The sequence below is a fragment of the Delphinapterus leucas genome, chromosome 16 (assembly GCF_059928025.1).
Source record: "Delphinapterus leucas isolate spDelLeu-1000000601 "Yukka" chromosome 16, BTC_Dleu_Yukka2, whole genome shotgun sequence".
NCBI lineage: Eukaryota > Metazoa > Chordata > Mammalia > Artiodactyla > Monodontidae > Delphinapterus > Delphinapterus leucas.
The window spans coordinates 61,590,438-61,604,363 of record NC_143144.1 but is presented as its reverse complement, the minus strand read 5'-3'; the positions used below and the strand labels follow the sequence as shown (position 1 = coordinate 61,604,363).

At 38.8% G+C, this 13,926-nt stretch overlaps 1 protein-coding gene across 1 annotated transcript in view; it reads right to left on the bottom strand.

Moving 5' to 3' along the window:
• The window catches only part of CNNM2 (cyclin and CBS domain divalent metal cation transport mediator 2), a 144,916-nt gene that overhangs the window by 54,468 nt on the left and 76,522 nt on the right, over positions 1-13,926 (bottom strand). The gene's annotated exons all lie outside the window — the stretch shown is intronic.

The following is a 13,926-nucleotide window of genomic DNA, read 5'->3' as shown; positions in this document are numbered from 1 at the left end:
CCTCCATCATCAAGGTCAAGTGGGAGCCCCAGAACTCTGTTTCTGGCAAAACCACTCCCCGGTCTCCCCTTCAATACCTGCAGCCTCTCCACCAATGTCTGTCTTGGGATCATCGACTAATTTCATCATGCCCTTTACGCCGCTCACAAGAAGCCCAGGACTCCAAGGCCATCCCTTATTTTTTGCCAGCCTCAAGTGGTTTCCTCTCACGCATGCATTCAATAGCACTCTGCTGAAGGCTCAGGAGATCTGTGGAGCTCTCTCTTCTTCGATATTCTCTGAATTCCAGTCTCTTTCACCTCCCTGAATTCTCAACTCCATCTCCTCAACTCAGGGAGACTGCCAGGTTCTGTTTAGGTTGCCCCTCCTTGTACCGCGACCTCCATCCAGGTAGAAAGCTGGGGCAATCATAAGGGCTCACCTTATCTCAAGGATCATTTTCCTGCACTGCCTGCTGTCCAATGTCTGAAAACCACTATTTCAATATACTTTGTACAGCTTTCTGCTTGTTTAAGGAAGGAGGGTAAATCTGGTCCCTGTTACTCCACACAGGCACAAATGGAAGTCTCTTTTCCATTTAATGTTTATTTTCCATCCTAACTTAGTCACTTTCTTCCACGGTCACTCCCTTGACCTTGTCATTCACAATTACTGCAATCCCTCATTATCTCAATTCCGAACGTCTACTCTCCAACCACTATCTCCTATTTTTTTTTTTTTTAGGACACTCCTGCTAGTACCCCAATTCCAACAACCTTTTGCCTTACTTTCAATCCGTTGTTTCCACCACCCTTACTTGTCCTCTTTCCCCTCCTAATCTAGCTCTACTTCATTCCATTGTCAATCATTTTAATTAGACCCTCAACTCCCTGGCCCCTCTCCATCTTATTTGCTTGGCTAAACAACAACCCGGGTTAAATCCAACTCATTATCTAAGAAATAGTACGTATTTTATGTTTTAACTTATTTATTGTCTTCTATTCCACTAGAAGGACAGCTCTATGAAGGCAAGGATTCTCATTTTCTTCGTTTACTGCTGTATTCCCAAAGCTGAAAACGGTCCCCAATAAATGGATGATACTCAATTATTTCTTGACTGGTTTAAATAATAAAATCCAATGCTCAACATAAGTATTCAAATGAAAACACTAAAAGTGAAATGTATCATTGTTTCTAGAATATCAAACTGCTTCTTGCTGTAAGAGACATCATTAAAAAAAGCAGATAATGTGTATATACTTCCAGCCCTATCTATTTTTTTTTTTTTTACAACCTCTCTTTAATGATTTTTTTGTAATGTTATATACATGGTTCTGACAAGATGTCAAACTAGAGTGGGCTCCCAACAGAATCCTGGAGATCCCAGAGACAGGTTAATAAAACTGTCACACTAATATAAAAGCTGTGAGAAAAACCTCAGGCAACAGAGAGCAGCCAGGTTTCAGCTGGGAGGAGAGGCCCATGCTAGGCTCTGAGCAGGTAGCATGGAGGAGACCAGGAAGAGAGAGGTTTCTTTACCTGTGTTTCTTTCTCTATGTTGCTCCTGCTTTCTTGGCCCCCACTGCTCATAGCACTCTCCTGCCCAGTTGGCTCTACCAGCAGTATTAGGGTGGCATGCTCAAGTGGGCTGGGCTGGGGAACAGTTAAACATACGTACAAGCAACTGCAAAGCCCTAAGTGTATCTTCCTCTTCCTACCCTCCTTCCCAGCCGGAGTAAGATGAGGACTATCGTCAGAGAAAGCTCTCAGAAGCACGAGCCAGTGCCTCTGTTTTTGCTTGAGAGTCCAGGGATCCATCAACAGATGACATGGTTAAAGAGCCAGAAAAAATGGATTCATAGAGAAGACAGATGAGCTCATCTTAGGGGCACAACTGCTATAGAGAAAAACAAAATTAAAGCACCTATATCAGCCAAAATCAAGCTAATGGATCAGTATGGAAAATAAATTAGTAAATATCTTCAAAGAGGGACCATAACTGGAAACATGCAGTAAGAACAGGAAGTTTTAAAATAAGAACTAGAGGTAATGGTATGAAAAATTAAGAGCCAAGATAATAAAGAACCCAATAGCTGGGCTGAAGAGCCAAAGATCAGGTTAAGAAACTCTCCTAAAATATATTAGGGAGGGGAAAAAAGGATGGAAAAAAGAAACATCAAGAGGTAGAGGACAGAAGTGGAAGCATCAATATACCTATGTCATGAGGCCCAGAGGAAAGGGAGGAGGAAAAATCAGAAGGAGAAAATATTTGAACATGAAAAAACTGAAGGTTCCCAAATTTAGAAAAAGATGTAAGACCTCGGACTGAAAAAAACCCATAAAAAGGGAAAAGAAGAGGGGGAAAAATTTAAAACTAGTCACAGTATAATGAAATGAAAGAACAACAAAAGAAAAAAATTACTAAAGTTGAGCTTCCCTGGTGGCGCAGTGGTTGAGAGTCCTCCTGCCGATGCAGGGGACACGGGTTAGCGCCCTGGTCCGGGAAGATCCCACATGCCGCGGAGTGGCTGGGCCCGTGAGCCATGGCCACTGAGCCTGCGCGTCTGGAGCCTGTGCTCCGCAACAGGAGAGGCCACAACAGTGAGAGGCCCGCGTACCGCCAAAAAAAAAAAAAAAATACTAAAGTTTAGCAGAGAAGTAAATCACTTATAAAGGAAAAACAAGAATCACGTTGACTCCAGAATTCTCAAAAGCAACACTGGTTCTAAGAAGTCAACGGAGTGATAGGTTCAAAGGGATGAGGAAAAAAAATTCAAACTTAAAAATAAGAAATACATATTCTGGAATACACTATAAAAATGGGAAAGGTAAGTAAATAACTTATCAAGTTTATTACTGTCTAAATAAGGTACAAAACAAAAAGTAAATCCATAGCAATTCCAGAACTATAATTCTTTAAAAATCAAAGCACTTTGGAGGGGGCCCGGTAGGGGGGGTGTAGGGACTGAAGGGTATAGAGAGGAAGATGAAAACTTCTAAGATACTAGTATTTTTTTGAAGTGTGTGTGGGGAATACATACATTTAAAGGTTTAAAATAGGGAAAGATTTTCAATAGGAACAAACACCAGTATATATATTATCAAAATAAGAGTTAAGGACAACTACCAAAACAATAAAACTAGAATGTATGACTTTCAAACAGAAGGACTATTAGATTTAGCCAATAGATGGTAGGAAGAAGACAGCAAAAATAAGCAACCAGAAAACATGAAATAAAATAGCTTAAAAAGTCAAAATACAGAAATATTTTATGATCGATATAAATGGGTTTAGCTCACTGACATTCACAGAATAACTTTTTAAAAGATGCAGGTAATATATGCTCACTGCACAGAAAACATGATGAAGTAATTTGGAAAACAATTAGAATCTAATGAAGAAATTAAAAATCACCAATAAAATCCCATCTTTCAGACATTTTTCTCTACTGAAGTGTTTATTACATATTTTCCACAAAAAATACCTTTTTTTGCACTTAAGTCTGAAAATCTTTGCATATCAATCAACGTGGAACCTTATAACGATTTTTAGTGGGTAAATTATAGTTCTATTTTATATCACCATAATTGTTAGATATCCAGTGTACTTCATTTCCTCTGGGTTAGACATTTCACAGTTGTTTCCAATCTTTCATCTTTCATATAATGTTTGATGCTTCCTCCTGGGAAAACTACCCTTCCCTGACCTCCACAGGATTTAGAGAAGGCCCACAGAGTTTTATGTAATAAGACTGCCCCCTCCATCACCTGGCTCTCCTTCTCAACTGGATAATTCTCATCATCATCATATTCAAAGCGCCAAACATTTCCCATCTTTAAAACCGAAAAAGCTCTCCAGATTCCCTCTCTCTTCCCTGTTATCATTCCATTTCTCTACTGTTCTTTATAGCAAAACCCTTAACGGAACTGTCTCCATTCACTGTCTTATTTCCTCATCTTTCCTGTTCTATTCAATATGTTCCAAACTAGTCGTATCCAATGAAACTACTTTTATGAAGATCCCCAATGACCTCTTATTTGGATAAATTCCAAGATCAATTCTTAGCCCTCATCTCACTCAATTTTCGATTACTCCTTTCCTGAAACAGTCTCTTCACTTGGCTTACACCACACTTCCCTGGTTTCTCTCCTTAACGGCCACTCCATCTCAAGCTCCCTTGCTAGTTCCTCTCATTCCCCCGACCTCTAGAAGACAGAGTACCCTTGCTCTTCATTCTTGGATCTCTTCTGTTCTCTATGGACACTTACTCACTTGAGTAATTATCTCATTTAGTGTCAAAGTTTTAAATATCATTTATACATCCAACATCCCTACCTGCGTCTCCATCCAGATCACTCCTTTGAATGCCAGATTTATATATCCGACTGCCTACCTGACATCTCCACCAGGCTGTCTACCAAGAATATGAAACCTTCTTTCTCTCAATCTGTTCCTCCTTTAGTGGGGGAAGGGATGTACCAACATTCACCAAAATTAGTTGCTCAAGCCAAAAACCTAGTCTTCATCCTTAACTTTTTCCTCACTTCTAATCCTCTGAAAAATATCTAGAATTTGATCTTCTCTCACCACCCACACTGACCCCCTTGGTCCCAGCCACTATTATCTCTCACCTGAACTGCAACAGCTTACTAACTGGTCTCTCTGCCTTACTTTCACTCTCCACGATATATTGTTTGCAGAATACCCAAAGTAATCTTTTCAAGTTCACTAAGATTCTGTCACTCCCCTGCTCAAAAACTCCCCGTCGCACTTAGAGTAAAAACCTCCCACCATGTCCTGCAAGGCCTTGCTGACCCCTGCGGACCTTTGTAACTTCATGCCCCACCACTCCTGGCTTCCTTTTCTCTAGATGCTTCTTGCTGTTCCTTGAATATGCCAAACATACCCCTGCCTAAGGATCTTTGCTCTCTCTGTTCCCACTTGTGGACCACTCTTCTCTCGATTTTCGTGTTTCTTAGTCCCCCATTTCATTCAGGTCTCTGCTCAAATGTCACCCCTTATGCGGCCTTCCCTCACCACCCCATCTAAAGACAGCTCCCCCCTGCCCCAGTCAAAGGTCCTCTTTCTATGCTATATGTAGCACTTATCAGTATCTGATATTATATTTCATATTTAGTTGCTTAGTCTGCTCCCCACTTAGCTATAGAATGCACGAAGGCAGGGACATTATCCTCGTGACACTGTGTCCTCCGTGCCTGGAACATCGTCTGGCACATAAAGGGTGCCAAATCTTTGAGTAATACTGACTGCACATCCTCAGCCACACATCTTCATGTATTTGTCTATTAAGGGCTAATGATGCATCTTTTCCTCCCCCTACAAAAAAATCAAGAGATTCAGACAAGAACAATGTAGAAAAAATGTGTTATTACAAAATATTTCAGACGTAAACGGTATAAAAGAAAACAAACATCCATGTATCTATTATCTACTTTAAGGAATAAAACATTATAAATACAGTTGAGCCCCAGGAATACCCACCCACTCCACTGAGGCAGGTTAATATTGGATTTGAAGAAAAATAAAGGAGAGAAAAGTATTTTTTGATTCACCTATTTTTCTCATCTGCTTTTTTAAAAAATGAAAATAAAACTATTTGACAAAGTACTGTAAGTACTTAAAAAAAAGGGGGGGTGGGGAACAAGGCTCCATAATGCAGTGAGATTGGTGGGTTTTGAACAGAGAAAACAAAAGAAAGGGGAGAAGAAATACTAGGGAAGTGGGCAAAAGGAAGCAGAGGCCTGGTGGGGTATTCATGGCGATACCAGGAGGAGGAGCAAGGCAAGTTAGGAACTAGGTGCTGGTAATCTATCTTCCCTACTGAACACGTGATTACAGAAGGATTACAAATCAAGCCTGGCTGAGGGATCAGGATCTAATGAGGTACACACCACAGAAAGTTTAGACAACATTGATGTCATCACAGTTTGACACAGAAGCATATATCGAAGTTGCTAAGTGAATGCTGCTGTGTATGGCAGAGGGGAAACAAGCTGGTGGCTCAAAGCATAAGTGGAAGAGAGATGGAAAATCTTTTTAATTAGAAGAATACTTTAAGGATTTAATAAAGTTAGAGTTAAACTGGAAACTCCATGACCCATTAAAAATAGATCTTTTAGATCTTTGTCACTAAAGAGCAGTATCAGTAATCCAACAGAACAATTTCATATGTAATCAAATTCCTAACATATCTAATAGTATCTAACACTATTCTCCCACAAAAGGTACTGGCTCCGCAGAGAATATCTGACTCTAACCTTGCGGGCGGGAGGTGGGTAGGGGGGGATACATCAGGATGGGACTGGAATACCTTGTTTTATTTTACTGGATTTATTATCTTTTTGTTGTGTTTTAAAGGTTTAAAGAAAATAGGCTTTTAAAAATCATAATTTTAGTAAGCTAAACTCTGACCAAAGCATAAGTTACTCAGGGGCTGCCTGGGATAGTAGAACCAGAGAGCCTACATTCAAATTCCTGCCCTCTATCCCACTTCAGGCAAAAGGTACTTGAATTTTTGTGCCTCATGGTCTTCATTTGTAAAAACAAAATAATAATAATAGCACCTGCACCAAAGTCCTTGTGAGGATTAAGTGAGTTAACACATATAAAGCACTTAAACAGTTAGAGAAAATTGTAAGTGCTCTACAAATGTTAGCTATAATTATCATCATCATTATTGATAAAACCTGACAAGGCTACGCATACCTTGAGGCCAAGAACAATGTCTTGTCTGTATATTTCCAGCATTTAGCACACTTCCTGGTACCCAACAGGTACTCAATAAATATTGCCTGAATTTAACTGAGTAATTCTAAACTTCTAGCTATTAGGTTGTAGGTTGCAAGCTTTAACACATTAAGGGAACCACCATGATAAATGGCAGGAGCAAAGATAAAAGGGCCAATAAAAACAAGACCCCAAATTTTATACCATCAAAAAATATTGTTTCTTGGGTATTTTAAAAATTTATTCTGGGTTTCTCAAGGTCTACCTTGTACTAAGGGAGTTTGATTGGGATCAGGTAGTAATAGTGGATCAAAATCTAGACCCTCACTTCCCTGGTAGCACAGTGGTTGAGAGTCCGCCTGCCAATGCAGGGGATGCGGGTTCGTGCCCTGGTCCGGGAGGACCCCGCGTGCCGTGGGGCGGCTGGGCCCGTGAGCCATGGCCGCTGAGCCTGTGTGTCCGGAGCCTGTGCTCCGCAACGGGAGAGGCCACAGCACTGAGAGGACTGCGTACCACAAAAAAAAAAAAAAAAAAAAAATCTAGACCCTCAGTCTAGAATTACACTAGATTCACTAAAGAATGAGATTCTCCCCCACAATAAATTTAATGTAACAGTTCACTGTAGAATTAAATTACTTTAACTTTTTCCAACCACCAAAACTTGTTTCTGAATTAAAGTACAATACAGCCTTAACCCATTCAATTCGGGACACCCTTTTGATTTTCCATTGCTCTTGGATTTTCCAGCAGTTTAGTCTCATTTGGGTTAATTACCAGTACTCTAGATGGAAAATTTTCCTGATAGGTTGTTCCATTCATAGCCATTTAGAAAGCACTGCTTGCGTCAGACTCTGTTTTCTGCTTGGATAAAGGGGGCTGTTACTTCAAACCCCAATTTTTCTTGGCATCCCATAGTCACACTTCATTGCGTACACCTTGTACCTTCTACAAATGACCTTTCAAAGCAACATGCTTCATCTAACTCGCCAAGTTAGCAGATTTACCTTTCCTTAGAGTACTGATTAAGGCCAAAGAGGTTATAATTCCATCAACAGACATCACATGACTGCAGTAATAGTAATAATTCGCCATTATTGAGGGCCTGTGTATGTTAGGCACTGTGTTTGTATATCTCATTTAATTATCCAAGAACCCCATGAAGAAGATATTAATTCCATTTTATAAATCACAAAACTGAGACTTAAAAAGGCTAACATTCCCTGGGTTTCTGTCCTCCCTTCAAAGGACTCTAAGTAGATTACTCAAAACGTTTCCTCACACACAATAGGGCCTGCTGAACTACAGTCTTCATTTTATAAGAAATGGAAGGTCAAAGGTTTTATAGCTAAGAAGTACACAGACATGAATTCTAATTGATTCCAAAATCCATCTTGTTAATTATTTTGCTATGCTATCTATACAACTTAATAAGGCCTTTCATAGAACTTCCTTCCACTCTCAGCTAAGGAATGAAAAATCTGCCTGAAAAGGTTCTATTTTGTATTGTAAAAGAAGGAAAAAGAAGGAAGGAAAGGCTATGGCAACTTCTGTCTCCGAAGGGTCTTAAGCTCTTATTTAAAACAGCAGATTAGATAAAAGAAACTGGCATCCAGACCCAGATAAGATGGTTTATCAGAGACACTAGTCTGTCATCTTCTTGGTCTGCCGCTTGTATTCCTTATCTCTACACCTTGTCTCTGATTCATTGGCCTGTCATGGGGCGAGCAGCGCGAGCTTGGACTCGGTGCCAGCCTGAGGCCCTTTCTGATGAGGAACATGAACAAGACCCCAAAGACTCTAAAACTCCAATTTGCATGACTACAGCCCATCCTTCCAACCTGTGATACTGAACAGAGAAGAATATCTGTGCTCATTTGGGTAGACTCCTAGGTGCTCCAGAACATGGAAAGGAGCCAAGAGGGAAAATACTCCCCTTGAAGAAAGAAATGCTGTTTCCTGGAGGGAGGAGGTGGTTTTCCGGCTGAGAGATAGAAGGGGGATTGGATAAAGGCAGAGAGCAAATCAAAGGTGACAAAGCCACGTATGGGGGAAAGACAGATGCAAGGGAGAAAAGCATCTACATTAGCTGTACTGGTGCTGTCCAATAGAAATAAAATGTAAACTTAAAAAAATAAAATAAAAATAAAACAGATTATACCAAACTGACTAGGATCACAGTGAAATCATTAAGTACTGAACCCTTTCTAGAACATTCTTCAATGTCTTTAGAACTTCAGTAAATTGCTTTACTTCCAGGTAAATAAATTCAACCATTTTTTGCAATTCAACTTAAGATTTTTTTTTTTGCGGTACGCGGGGCCTCTCACTGTTGTGGCCTCTCCCGTTGCAGAGCACAGGCTCCGGACGTGCAGGCTCAGCGGCCATGGCTCACGGGCCCAGCCGCTCTGCGGCATGTGGGATCTTCCCAGACCGGGGCACGAACCCGTGTCCCCTGCATCGGCAGGCGGACTCTCAACCACTGCGCCACCAGGGAAGCCCCAAGATTTTATTTTTAATACATGTGTCAAGTCACCAGTCTTTTCTCTCAAAACCCAAATATACGCTATTGTGCAACAGCCCAGTTTTGATTGATGAACTTGCACTCGTTTTTAGAAGCTCTCATTCTGTAATTCTTACTGACAGAAAGTATTTTTAAAATTCAACCTAGTGTTCAATGTTCAATTTAACTCTTAAAAAATCAGTTATACCAGGTCATTTCCTAATAACAGTATCTCTAGCAAGGTTTGTTGGGTTTTTTTGTTTGTTTTAAGTATTTGTTTTTTCAAATGAGCTTAGAATTTAAAATGGGAATTCAAGGAGCACTCATGCAGTATTTACTAATTATCAAACTTTCATTGAGCTCAATAATTTAACATTCCAACTAGAAAATTGTATTATTAAATACTCCTGACCTGAAACCTACAGCTGTATGTTGCAATCTAATCTTACACAAAAAGTGCAAAAGTATCCTCAATTCTGCAGCTTAAAGGTGTTCACAAAATTGAGCCCAAATAATGTCCTAATCACATAAATTAACATCTCCCTAATTAAGGACTGATATAAAATTTACTTTACTAAGCAAATAGTTTATTGTATATTAATAGTATAAACTGACTACAATTCTATTAGACAATGTTTAAAATAGACAAGAAAGGTTTATTTTAGTTTGATATATATTGCATGCAACTGCTTTCCAGGAAGAATGAAAGCCTACTTTTCTATACCCTTAACAATGGATAGTCAATCTTTGCATTTCATTTAATGAAATGTGTAAAATATGATGTCTTGTTGATTACTAGGTTAGACTTAACATAGTTTCATGTTTTTGACTACTGGTATTCTTTTTTTCATATCCTCTATTTTTCTACTGGCATATTTATCCTTTTAAAGTTTTATTTAAAAGCTCTTTGTAAATTAAGTATTTTGTGCTATCATTTGTTTTGCAAATATTTATCCCAACCTGTGGTTGTCTTTTAACAGATTTGGCTACAACCCAAAAACTATTAATCTTTTCCTTCATGAATTCTGGGTTTTGTGTAATCTTAGAAAGGCCTTCCAATCAAAAGTGTAAAAACAATGTATTCTCCTGCAGTTGATCCACCTGCAATTTGTTCTGGCCCAAGAGGTGGCCACCTCCTTCTTTTGAGTGTTGTATATACTCCTAAATTCTAAAATTCTAAGTTGATCAAAAAGTGTCTCACATTCATATTTTTCATGACTTTAAAAAGTTTAGATCTATTCCACCCTCACTAGTTGTCGTTTGTTTTTCTAAACAAGAATACTTTGTAGCCCAAGTCATCCTCTTAACTATGTTAGTTATCCTTTTCCAACTCAATCATGTTTTTCCTGTATTATTGTATCCAAAACTGAAACCGATACTTCAGATGTAATAAATAAACCGATACTTCATTTTAATATATGACCAGGATGGTGCCTCTGTTAGTTTTCATATTTCTTAACAATGCCCAGCACTTCATCCAAACTGTACTGAACCACTGTTTTTAGAACATGGTTTATAATAAGTCTTAGCTCATATTCCTCTGACAAAAAGTATATACTTTATCCTTGTCCACAATGTCAAGAGTTTGATCACTAATGTAGGCACATAAAAGATTCTTAAACATTATCAATGATACCTAGGCAACTATAACATATAAAATCTCTCAGACATTGCTGGTATAAGTTTTAAGTCCTTTAACTTCACTGGAGGTCAATTTGGCCAAATCTACCAAAACTACAGACATTCCTTGATTTATCAATTCTATTTCTAGGAATTCATCCTACAGGTAAACTTACACAAGTATAAAATGATGTATGGGGCTTCCCTGGTGGCACAGTGGTTAAGAATCCGCCTGCCAGTGCAGGGGACACGGGTTCAAGCCCTGGTCCGGGAAGATCCCACATGCCGCAGAGCAACTAAGCCCGTGTGCCACAACTACTGAGCCTGCGCTCTAGAGCCTGCAAGCCACAACTACTGAGCCCATGCGCCACAACTACTGAAGCCCGCACGCCTAGAGCCTGTGCTCCTCAACAAGAGAAGCCACCGCAATGAGAAGCCCGCGTACCACAATAAAGAGCAGCCCCCCGCTCACTGCAACGAGAGAAAGCCCGCGGGCAGCAACGAAAAAGTGGAATACTTCCCAATTCATTTTATGAGGTCAGCATAAAATATGACGTACATATAACAAGGCAAATCATATGCTAATCTCCCTCATTAACATAATATAATAATTCTTAACTAAGTATCAGCCAATCAATCCAAAGATATATATAAAAGGATCAATACATCCCAAATTCCAAGAATAGAAGGTTGCTTTGACATTTAAAAAATCAATGTAATTCATTACATTAACAGAATAGAGGAGAAAAGTCACATATAATCGCCTCAATGAAGGGAGAAATAGTATTTGACAAAATTCACCATCTAGCCAGGATTTCAGAAACAAAAAAACTCTTAGCAAAGTTAGGGTTAAAAGGAATCTTGGGCTTCCCTGGTGGCGCAGTGGTTGAGAATCTGCCTGCCAATGCAGGGGACACGGGTTCAAGCCCTGGTCTGGGAAGATCCCACATGCCGCGGAGCAACTAGGTCCGTGAGCCACAACTACTGAGCCTGCGCGTCTGGAGCCTGTGCTCCGCAACAAGAGAGGCCGCGATAGTGAGAGGCCCGCGCACCGCTATGAAGAGTGGCCCCCACTTGCCACAACGAGAGAAAGCCCTCGCACAGAAACGAAGACCCAACACAGCCAAAAGTAAATAAATTAAAAAGTGACTGTACCATTTTAAAAAAAAGGAATCTTTTTTAATCTGATGAAGGATATCTACACAAAATCTACAGCAAACATCATCCTTAATGGTGAAATAGTAAAAGCTTTCCCCCAAAATGGAAAATAAGACAAGGATACCCACTATTTCTTTTATTCAACACTATACTGGAGATGCTAAGCAGTACATTTAGGCGAAAAAACAAACAGTATACAGTTTGGAAAGGAAAGAAATAAGACTCATTATTTGCATGACATGATTGAGTTCGCACACAAAAAAAATACACAAGAATCTATAAACAATGAAAATTAAGTGACTTTACCAATATGTTTGATTAAAGGTCAATATACAAAAGTCAATTTATTCTACATATCAACCACCAACAATTCTAAAAACAGAAACATTTACAACAGCATTTACAAATGAAATATTTAAGAATAAACTAGCAAAATAAAACCTCTACACAGAAAACTACAAGTGTTATTGAAAGAAATTAAAGACTACATCAATAACAGAGGGTGATATACCATGTTCAGAGATTTGAATGTTGTAAAGACATCAGTTCTTCCTCAAACTAATCTCTGGAGTCAATACAATCCCAATGAAACTTCCAGCAGGTTCATGTATATGGAAACTGATACTAATTATAAAATTTAGATGAATATGCAAAGGTCCAAGAAAAGCTGAGACAATGTTGAGGAAGAAATACAAAGTTCAAGGACTTATATTAGCATATTAGCAAGTATCAAGCCTCATACAAAACTGAAGTAATTAGGAGTATGGTACTGGCACAGAGAGAGAAACTGATCAATGGAACAGAACAAACAAACATAGACAAAGGAATCTTATAAAATGCTGGTAGGAATGTAAACTGACACAATTACTTTGAAAACTGTTTGGCATTATTTACTAAAACTGAATGTAAGTATATCCTACGACCTTGCTACTCAAAGTGTGGTCCAGAACCAGTACAGCTGGAATTCCCTTAAGCTTGTTAAAAATGCAGGCTGCATCCCAAATCTACTGAAGCAGAATGTGCATTTTAACAAGACCCCCAGGTGATTGATGTGCACAGGACAGCTTGAGAAGCACTGCCCTAGGATCCATCAATTTCACTCACTGGTATACATATGCCCATCAGAAATGCATACAGATGTCCACCAAGAGACATGTACAAGAGTATTTATAATAACACTATTAATAGCCAAAAACTGTCCCAATGCTGAACAATGGAAAGAATAAGTTGTGGGATAATCACAAAACAGAGTACTATTCAGCAATGAGAAGGAACACTCGTAACTACAACTCACAAATACAATGCTGCATAAAAGCAGCAGACCAAAAGAATACACCTGGTATGTTTTAATTTACATGAAATACAAAAAAAGGAAAAACTATCAATGCTGAAGTCAGGGCAGTGGTTATGACCTTTAGGTGACATGGGACCATTATTCCCTCTCAGTTACTATTTCTTGATATGCATAGTTTTACATGGGTGGGAAAATCCATCAAGCTGTATATATACTTGCATTTTGTGTACTTTCTGTATATATGTTATACTTATTAAAACTTTCATTAAGAAGTACCAGAAGGTTAAATGGGTCAACTATATAGAAAATGAATTCTCTCTCAATGAATCTGTTTTTTTTTTTTTTTAAGTTCTGGAAGGAAATACACTAAAATCTAAATAGTTATCTCTGGGAGATAAGATTTATAATGGTTTTCTTTTGTTTACTCTTCTGAGCTTCTCATTTCTTACTTTCTACCACTAAGGACACTAATTTAATAAGTTATTTTACAAATTTTTGTGGAGGAAGATTGGGAGATTATCCCTAGTGGTGACCTCCCAAAGGTTTCAGTGACACTGGGAAACCATTCAAAAACTAATTCTTACTATAACTGAATAAAAACATTTTACTTCTAAAATCTAATTTATG